We start from the raw sequence: 10,070 nt of genomic DNA on the forward strand, positions 1-10,070 counted from the left end.
TGATGTTGCCCAAACCCAGGAGCAAATAGATATCTCAATATGGGCTCATTTTACAGATAATTGAAACTATTTTTAAAAAATAATTTCATAATGCAGAATAGAGCATTTAAAATATTGATATGCATCAACACTTACTATGATTTTCTTAGTGAGGTTCTTTTTACAATGTTCAATATTTTTATACCCTAAATATAAGAAAAAAATAAAAGAAAAGGTTATAAACACATGTGGGTGCATACACACCTAATAGAAACTTTTGTCAAAAAGAAAAAAGAAAAAGATTCATTACCATTTTGATTGCAAAACAGTCCTACAAGAAAAATGAGCCATACCAAAGAAACTGGCAACTTTTTGCCAGAATCTCCAGTGGGTTAATTCTCCCATCCGTTTTGTTTTCTTTAACATCCTTTCTGTTTCAAATATTGATGGAGTTCATGCCTCTGGCTTGAAGAATGTTACATCGGGTAATGAAAGAAATTGGTGTGAGTCTTTTAGAAATAGGCTTGAACATTGCAACAGCAAATACAAACAACGGAACAACAAAACCAATTATAATAGATGAGGAACTTTACTGGAAAGTAAAATACGGGCAACAATGAGGCCTAGGGAATATGAGAACAAGGGTTCCTTGTTGACCATATTTCATATTACAACGCAGAACTATGTTCATGAAAACTCTGACTGTGCTATTCTTTCAGTAGAATTAAAACTTTGCTCTTTTCTCCACTCATATTTAGGACTTTTGTTTTTGTCTGCCTTTACTCTAACAAGCTGATCCTCAATTGTTGAACTGTCCTACCAGTTTCAAGATTTAATTTCTTTCCATTGGAACATAAAACTGTTAGTCTCTTTCTTTCCCTCAGCCTGATAGGCTTATTATTAGAACCACTCTTTATACTCCACTCTCCATACTCATAAAATAAATCAAGTCATTAGCTTCCAAAACAAATTTGAAGCTCACAGCTTTTATTAATCAGCATTCAAGACAAACAGCACCATAAGGCAGATTGTTTTTAAATTAAAGCAACCAATTCTTTATTCCCAAGGCTGATAAATCTAAAGTAATGAAACTTCTCTAAAATAGCTTTCTAAATGTAAAATTTTCATGTTGAGTAAATGATTCTATTCAATCTTAACTTTAATCAAGCAACTTATTGTTAACAAAAATATATGCTTTGCACTATTCTATTAAATCATCTTAGGAACTAATATGTTATTATGATATATCTCTTCCCAAATATACTTTTATCTGGTTAACATATGTCAAAATAATTTTATCTGATTAACATGGTCATCAGGTTAATGAATGAGCTCTTATTCCAAAAAATTCAGATATGAATCCAAGATCTATTGAGTACTCGTTATTTACTAGCAGCAATGCTAGTTTCTAGAGACAAGATAAATAAGACACAGTTCTCTGAGAGAGTTTATCTTCTGGTAGAGAAGAAAAGAAAGGAAAGGAGAAAGAGAGGAAGAGAAGGAAGGATGAAAGAAAAGGAGGGAGGCAGGATGTGGGGAGATATAAGAAAGAAGGAGTGTTAAAGAAGGGGGATATTTGCTGACTAATAATTAGCAGGCAGTGTGCTAGATGCTGACATTAACGGTATCTCATTTAATCCTCAGAAAATACAATTTTAAATTTATCATTTATTCTCATTTTACAGATGAGAAAAATACAGCATCAGAAAGTTATTAATTTTCATAGGATCCTCCAGACATTAAGGGGTTGGGAAAAATTTCTTTTAAAATCATAAATTAAGTGAGATGGAAGGACAACTTTATACATAAGAATACAAATGAACATGGATTAATGTACTATGTTCTAAATTCTCAGTAGGTTTCTACTGAGCAAAGAAGTATATAATAGAAAATAGATATTACACCATCATCACTTGACAGATTCAATGCTATTTAAGTTATTGGTGTTTACTGCTACGGGAATACCTCTATTCACGAACTCATTCAATATATATTTATTGATTACCTACTATCTGCTAGAATTATGATTGGGATGAAGAGGTGAATATAAGTTTGGAATTAACACTTTGTCAGGAAAACCAGAGGCTAAATAATTAATTGCACAATTAATTATTTCATTATGGTTATGGTAAGTGATTCAGAGGAGAAAGAACTATAGGGCATTATGAGAATGTATGTTGGGGAAGACTTAGCATTAAATCAAGTTTTGATGATAAATAGATGAGTAAGACCACTTCTTTTCTTAGAATAGTCCACTCAGCAGAATATATAAGCAAAAATTGCTATGCTATATGATACAAAAATTACCCTATATTGAAACTCTGAGCAATGCTCAATGGAATCGCATTAAATAGATAAATGGAAAAGTTGGAAAAGAATTAAATAAAGGGGTTTTGAGTTGGAAATAGTAACATAGTTATGAATTTTTCAGGTAGAGACGAAATTGAAGAAAGTGTTACCGAAATAACATCTTTTTGAAGAAGATTATAATATTATAATCAAATATTGTGTGTGTTTAAAAAATAATAGTAGGTTCAGTTTTGATGAAGAAAAAAGTGTGGTATAAAATGACATTCAATAAGCCTACCGATAAAAGGTTACTGTTCACTTATAAAAAGTGTTTTTCTTGTGTTAGGAGTTTGAATGTTATTTCAAAGAGTTATTATAATGAATATAATAACTGTACTCCATGGAAAACAGAAAGGAGAATTACATAGTGGTAAGAGAACCGTATGTGAGTCTGCTCAAAGACTGCCCTTGGTTACAGAGGTAAGGGCCTGAACAATGGCAATATCAAACAACATTTTTTTTTTTCATTCTGGTTGTTAGAACTTGAGGCAGTTTTGATATGAGGATGAAGAAGAGGGAAAGGGTGAGACTGACATTGATGCAAACGCTGTTGCAATTAGACAAGAGAGGGAAGAGAAAATAATTATATAGATGAAGTGGTGATTTAAGTTCGGTGTATATTTAATGTGAGATGACTGCAATACAACAAAAATATGATACCCAGAGGACAGTTGAAATAATAAATCTGGTGTTCTGAAAAAAAGATGAAAATGTGGATGTGGATCTGAGAATCATTATATCATATAGATGATGTTTGATATGATGGATATGGCTAAATTATATCAGAAAACCATTTACAAAGGGAAAGAAGAGAGTCAACAGTAAGAGAAAGACTGGTGAAGATCTGGCTGGCTACTCTGCTACTCCAGTTGTGGGATATTCAACAGGCGCGGAGCAATATTACTTTATTTTCCTCACATCACTGAGTTGAAACTGAGGCAATGCCTCGAAATGTTGTTCTGACATTATACGTTTTTCAAATTCTTGAAACAACACAAAAAAGTTTTCTTGATTTTCCCAGCTGCATGATTAATGATAGTCTGTTTTAAGTGTCAGAAGTTTAAAATGTATTTCAGAATTCCATAGAACATCTTGAACTTCTAGTTAACCTTTATGAAATGTTTAAAGTCAACACTGCAAACAAGAGTATTGCCCAAGATCAGTAATGTATAGACTGTTAATTAGATTTTAAAACAAACAGACTATTCAGTTCCTGGTGTTGTAATCCATTGAAAGGGAAATCACCTTCTTCCCTTGACAAGTAAATTTGCTTGACAAGTGAAATTGCCTTTCTTGTTCTCAGATGTTGATCTTCTGTATCATTGATTGATTGTTAGAGTGGCCAAAAAATTTCTCATCACACAATATCCACTTGTGGCTGAGTAACCAAAAATAAAATAAAATGAAATAATAATAATAATAATAGGGTAGAAATGGATAGATAATGAAGGGCCAGCTGAATACTTATTATATGACTGGGTTTACAGAGCCACATATTTTCAATCAGACAAAGTTCAACATTGTTAAAGATAGGATTTTATCCTAAGTCACTTCAGATCAGTTTTTATCTTTCCATTTACCTAAGCATTCACCACCAATTGTAAGTACTATCACTTCACTCAAACAGATGGACAGAATAAAGAGACAAATGTCAAATGGAGTTTTACCAAGTTACTATCAGTACGATAGTTCAGACATCTTTAGTTCTACAACTTTTTCCTTTACTAGAGAAAATGTTAAAAGCTTGAGATAAGGGATGAATGAGTTAGGGAAGGATGTGTAGTAATAAAAATGTAATGTATTATTCATAATTATATAATTCGTCAGTGAAACCATCATCCCCGTGGAAATTCCTGTTACTGTCCTTTGAATCACATGGCCTTAGAAAACATTTAGACTTCAAATAATATTATCCATTCAATACAGAGTTTTATTCATTGGCTCAAAAAAAATTTACCGACATGTATTTTAGATTTTGTGATTGGATAGAAACAAAAAATAATAATATATAGTTTATTTTCTTCAAGAATATGGTGATATAATTGGTGAGACAAACAGAAAATCAACTCCAGACCTTGTCATTCATTTAACAAATAATTACTGGACACCTACTATCTGCCAGACCTTAAAAAAGGCACTAAGAACTCGATAATTAATTAACAAGGTGTATGTGATTCCCACTCTAAGAGATTACCACTTAGTGGGAAGGACATTTTCAAAATCAGTTTTAATACAGTGTGATGAGTGCCTTGATAGGAGCAGTGAAAGGTGAATGAGAGGTGCCTTTTACCTGGAGAGGCATCTTTCACCTAAGAGGTAACTACCACAGACTCGAGCAGCAGGGAAGGCTGCCTTCTGCAAGTGTGATAGCTCACATGAAAATAGGAATATGTTTGTAATGGAAATACATGTCTATTGTTGGAGTAAGTAATAGATCTCAAAGGTAAAAAATGTTCCACAACTTTGAAGTAAGAGTCTTTCAAGTACAAGGATTCAGTAGCCAGAACAGCTAGAATGTAGAACAAGAGAGTAGAATATAGTGAAACCTGAGACACTAGTAAGCTGAGGTGCCAAATTTTGAGGCCATTTTGTTTTTATTTTGTTCAAATGACAACTGTGAGCCATTAAAGTGTTTTAGATACGGAAGTGACAGAAACAGTTCTTTGATTGGGAACTGGATTCAAGAAAGCTCCAAGACTTGTATTACTCACATTAACTAAAATATTCAGAAGGTATAGGATAAACTTGATTATTTACATTTATCAATCTATCTGGCATCTCCTTGGCATATAAAATTCCCATTTTTCCTTCTTGAGGGAATATTTGGTGAGTTGTTTCAGATACCTTATCAAGTAAGAGCAGTAATGAATTTTACATGGAGAAAATGTTTTTCAGAAAAATGATTTAGAAGGAAAAATAAGAAAAACGACATTTATTAAGTCTTTATTACATGTCAGACACTGTGCCAGGTACTTGCATGTACACTTTCTCCTGCAAATTTAGCCTGAGAAAAGGGAGGTAACGAGAAATGCATTCGATTAAACATTAACCAACTCTGACCCATGCGGCTTCAAATACGAGTCAAAGTCCCTAGTTGGAGTCATAAAATGCCAGGAAACAAGGCACTGATGTTCTTTCTAAGAAGTGTTGCCCTGAACTGCTACTGAACTGCTGTCTTGTCAATATAGGAATTTCTTTACTTCTTTGATCTTCTAGATCAGGGTTTCTCAATCTTGGCATTATTGATATTTGGGCTGAACAATTCTTTGTTGTGGGGACTGTCCTCTGCGTTATAGGATGTTTAGCAGAATACCTACTGCCCAGTTATGACTACCAAAATATCTCCAGATATTGCTAAATGTCCCTGAGGATGGGAGGCAATATTATCTCCAGTTGAGAATCACTAGAGCAATGCCCAAACGATGATGTGAGAGTATCTGAGAAAAAGATATTGGTGTTGTTGACAAAGTTTGCATTAATCCTTGGGAGAATAAAGAAACCTGACAACAAATTATATTCTTTATTCTGAGTTTCCATTCTTCCTACACGTTTGGTATCAAATGTTCTGTCTTTTATAGAGTAATGGTAAAAATAAATGGTTGTACTTTTTAATGTTTAACTTCTTAGTTGGCAAAATAAAAAATCAGCCAGCTTTGGCAATTTTCTAATTTTTCTGTTATTTTATTAATAAATGAAATCCAAAATATCAGGTAACCTCTTATGTAGAGAAAATGTAATGGCCACCTCATCAAAAGAGAAATGTGCTTACAACATCTGGGAAGAAAATATCTGGGTTAATTCTGACTAAATAGGAAATAATGGTCTCCCTTAAAACTCCATACATTCCATTCTAGCCCTCTCTGAAAAATCTCCTTCTGTCACTTGTAAATTCATTCTGATAATATCGAAAGTGTTAACTGCTCTAGGGTATGTACATTTTAATATAAAATTAGTGAATACAAAAAATACTTCAAGGCCAAACAAAAAGTCTCTAATAGTAGAATTTCAAGCACAAGCAACTGTGGAGATCATTAGGGGCAGGAAGTCTAGCTTAAATTATACTAATTTTGCTGTTAAGATGAGTCCTATAAAGTGATAATTTCCATGGAAATTTAAAAACATAATATAGAAGCATAATGCAGAAGGAAAATGAACAAAGTTTATGTTTTTTGTAATACTTAAAATTTTTTTTTGCAAGTTACAAGTGCTCTTTTAATATTTCAGTATGGATTTGAAACAAAGTTCAAAAGGCACAAAAGTCTTTTAAGATGCTAATATGTTCCAGGGCATTATAGAAGAAGGCATAATACAACTCATCTGTGTCAAGCAAATACAGGGACTGAATTTCCAACTCCTGCGAGTGAATGTATCCCCCAAAATCTATGCTATTTAAGTACAACACACTGAAGTACTGTTTTTGGATAGTCTATAGAATCACATGTTTCTACGTTTCTGAGTCTTCTGCTTGGTTACTTACTCTTCCCTTCCTATTTCTTCCATGCAGAAAGGTCTGCTTATTCCCTGCATTGCCAACTTTAAAAGTTGTTATACGCTCACAAGAGAACATCTAAATCAGAGAGATCAGACATTGTGTCGAGACCTCTCCTGAAATCTCCTCACACCCTGGAGTGATTTCATAAGCCTAGTCTGAACAGGCTTCAAAGTTAGAGTAACTATTTGTATAAATGTAAAAGAATGCTGTCTTAGACTGTGAAGAAGAAATATATGTCCTAATAATTTAGCAAAGTCCTGAATGTGACCATTGGAAGCCCAGGAACCTTTCTTTAGTACGCTAAAGAATTACTTGTTAGTCTTTCATAGCCCCTAAAGACGGGGCTGCCACCAGTTTATACAGTATGTTTGTGTGAAGAAAAAGGAACCTCTTCTTCTAGGTGGATGCAGACAGGCACTAAAGAACACTGCCTGGCCAGCAGGGCTTAAGTTGAGTTTCTGGTCCTCATGTCAATTTACTTTATATTGACATTAATTTTAACTTTCGTATATTCTATAATTAAAATTTTGATTAAGTCTTCCATTGAAAGTTCTAGAATTTACTGTTTTGTAATTTGATGTTTGGTGTTTCTAACTCAGTGTTTTCTAAATCCAAGTGGAGAGGTTTTCTTGGCTAAACTTTGGATGTAAAGTTCCATTTATATGTGCTGTTATATATGATTTATAAAAAGTACATTTCCATTGTAAAAGTCCTTTTCCCTATAGTACACATTTCTAAGTGAATACTGGTATATTAGTTATTTAATCTGTATTTCATAGATTAACATTGGAAACAACTACCCAGAGACACTTGAAGCTAGACTAACGTCTAGTATTATTTAGTTTGTAGTAACTGACGTCAGTCTGTTGGTATAAAACCTGTCTACTCAAATTGTGGTCCCTAAACCAGCAGCATTAGCTGCTTGTCAGATCACCATTTCAGACCTCATTCCAGATTTATTGAATCAGAATCTGCATTTTACCAAGATACTCTGGTGATTTGTGTGCACATAAAAAAAACCAGACTGGTAATAAGCCATTTGTTTTATTTTCCAGGTTTACCACTGCTTACCAAAATAACTTCAAATTTCTAGACTTTGTTCCTTCTGTAAAGCAAGAGTTTAGAACTAGATAATCTCAAAACTCACTTTAAGTTCTAAAACTCATTGTCAAATGTGTAGCAATTCTATATTTCAAGAAGGCTATTCTACTTTAAATGTTTTATTCTTTAAAATTTAAGGATTAACTTAATAAACAACTCAATCTTGTTAGAAAATAGTGAAAGTTTCAAATAATTTAAAATTATTTCCACATGAGATGCTTCATCAAACACTTAATGCAATTTAAATATTTTATATTATTTAACCTCTCCTTATCTTAATGGGTATGCTTGCCATTATTTTCTTTTTCAGACTTGTATGTTTTTAATTATTCAGAGTTCTTACCTTTTAATGATATGAGACACTTCCATATATTATGTCTGGACAACGTCCAAACAAAAAGGGCACAAGGTGCACTGCGTGAAAGAAACGCTAAGCTTTGAATCCAGTTCAATTGGCTGGAACATTTCAAATCATAAGTAGTCTTTCATCTTCAATGCTTGTTCTATAGAATATATACATATATATGTATATATACATATATATGTATATATGTATATATATGTATATATAAATATATATATATATAATTACTTTAGAGAAGAAATGGATATTTCTATTAGAATGCATTCACTCAGCAAATATACATTCACAAGGGTTTTCCAGAGAAGAGCACAGTGTCTAAAACATAGTAAACATCTAATGTGTTAATTGAAGTATCAAATAAATGAAAAAATATTCATCACCTCAGCTGTGGAGACAGCCATGCTCTCCTGTACTCGATCTTTTCTATCCTTTCTCACTATGCTAAGCCCTGGATTTATAAAGAATATACATGTGTTCCAAAATGTTCTTTAGATAAGACATTAACAACTTATAAACAACCTAGAACTCAGAAGTGATGGAATTTCTTCTTTTCTTTTTGAGGTGAAGAGGAATCCTAAAAAATTATAGTATGATGTACATGCTTTCAGACCTTTTCACTTGCTGTTTCCTCTGCATGGGATGCTCTCCTCCTATCAATCTTTAAGGCTCGCATTCTCATCAGCTTAACGTTTTGTCAAACATCAGGTATTCAACATGGAGAACCTGCCCCCACCTCCCCAGGTCACCGCCTGGTGTACAAGGAGGTGACGATGTCGACCGCTGACCTGCCAGGTGGAATCAAAGTCTTTCCCAATGAGGAGGACCTTACTGATCTGCAGGGCATGAAACCTGTTGGGCATGAAACTCCTGCTGAGAAAGGACTTTCCCGCCCCCCAAACCCCCCCACCCCCCGCACCCTAAGGGCTACTTCCTGACCAAAATTTTCCATCCATTGTGGAGGCCAATGGTGAGACCCGCGTCAACATGCTCAAGTGGGGCTGGATGGCCGAGCTGGGCCTCTGGCACATGTTGCTGACCACCAAGTGCCTGCTGATCCACCCTCACCCCGAGTCTGTCCTTAAAGAGGAGGCGAGTCGCCTTTTCTTGGAAAATTGCTGGGAGTCTCCTGCTGGGTCCTGCTTAAACACGAAGATTTACTGGGGCCAGTGCAGCTGTGATGTCCTCCACCCACCCTGTAGCCCCAGGGTACCTGGAAGGAGCCGAGGGCACCATGGCCAAGAAGCTTATTGCACCCAGGGAAGTGCAATAAGAAGCTGGGGGCAAAGAAAAAGATAGAAAAGGGGCAGATGCTTTCGCGGCTCTAGTGGGCTCTTCCTACTCAACTTGATCTGACCCTCCTGACCTGGACCCACAACATTGTCTCTAAGTTATTTAAATTATTGCTGGAGTGGGGTAGAGCATGGGGACATGCTCAAAATAAAGTTAGAAAAGCAAAAATGAAGTTAGAAAATTTTCAAAATAAAGTTAGAAAAGCAAAAATAAAGAAAAATAAAAGTAAGCTCTTTCCTTATCTCTCTATTTTAAATTGTGTTATTCTGCAGAGCGCCCTATTCTTGTTCCTTGCTTAATTTTTCTCAAACTGTTTATATGCTTAAGACAAAGTATATATACTAATATATGTAGTATCTACATATGTGATACTGATTTATAATAACATTAGTATGCATGAAAATATATTAAATGTATATTAATATAAAATTATATATATAATTTGTTGATTGATTTCCCCACTAAAATAAAGGCAAAAATTTTGTATTCCTAATA

General features: G+C 34.1%; 1 pseudogene; it reads left to right on the top strand.

Moving 5' to 3' along the window:
* Positions 1–467: 467 nt before the first annotated feature.
* Positions 468–9,610, top strand: LOC112481875 (annotated as a pseudogene).
* The last annotated feature ends 460 nt before the right edge of the window (positions 9,611–10,070 follow it).

Source organism: Pteropus alecto, unplaced genomic scaffold (assembly GCF_000325575.1).
Source record: "Pteropus alecto unplaced genomic scaffold, ASM32557v1 scaffold94, whole genome shotgun sequence".
Lineage (NCBI taxonomy): Eukaryota > Metazoa > Chordata > Mammalia > Chiroptera > Pteropodidae > Pteropus > Pteropus alecto.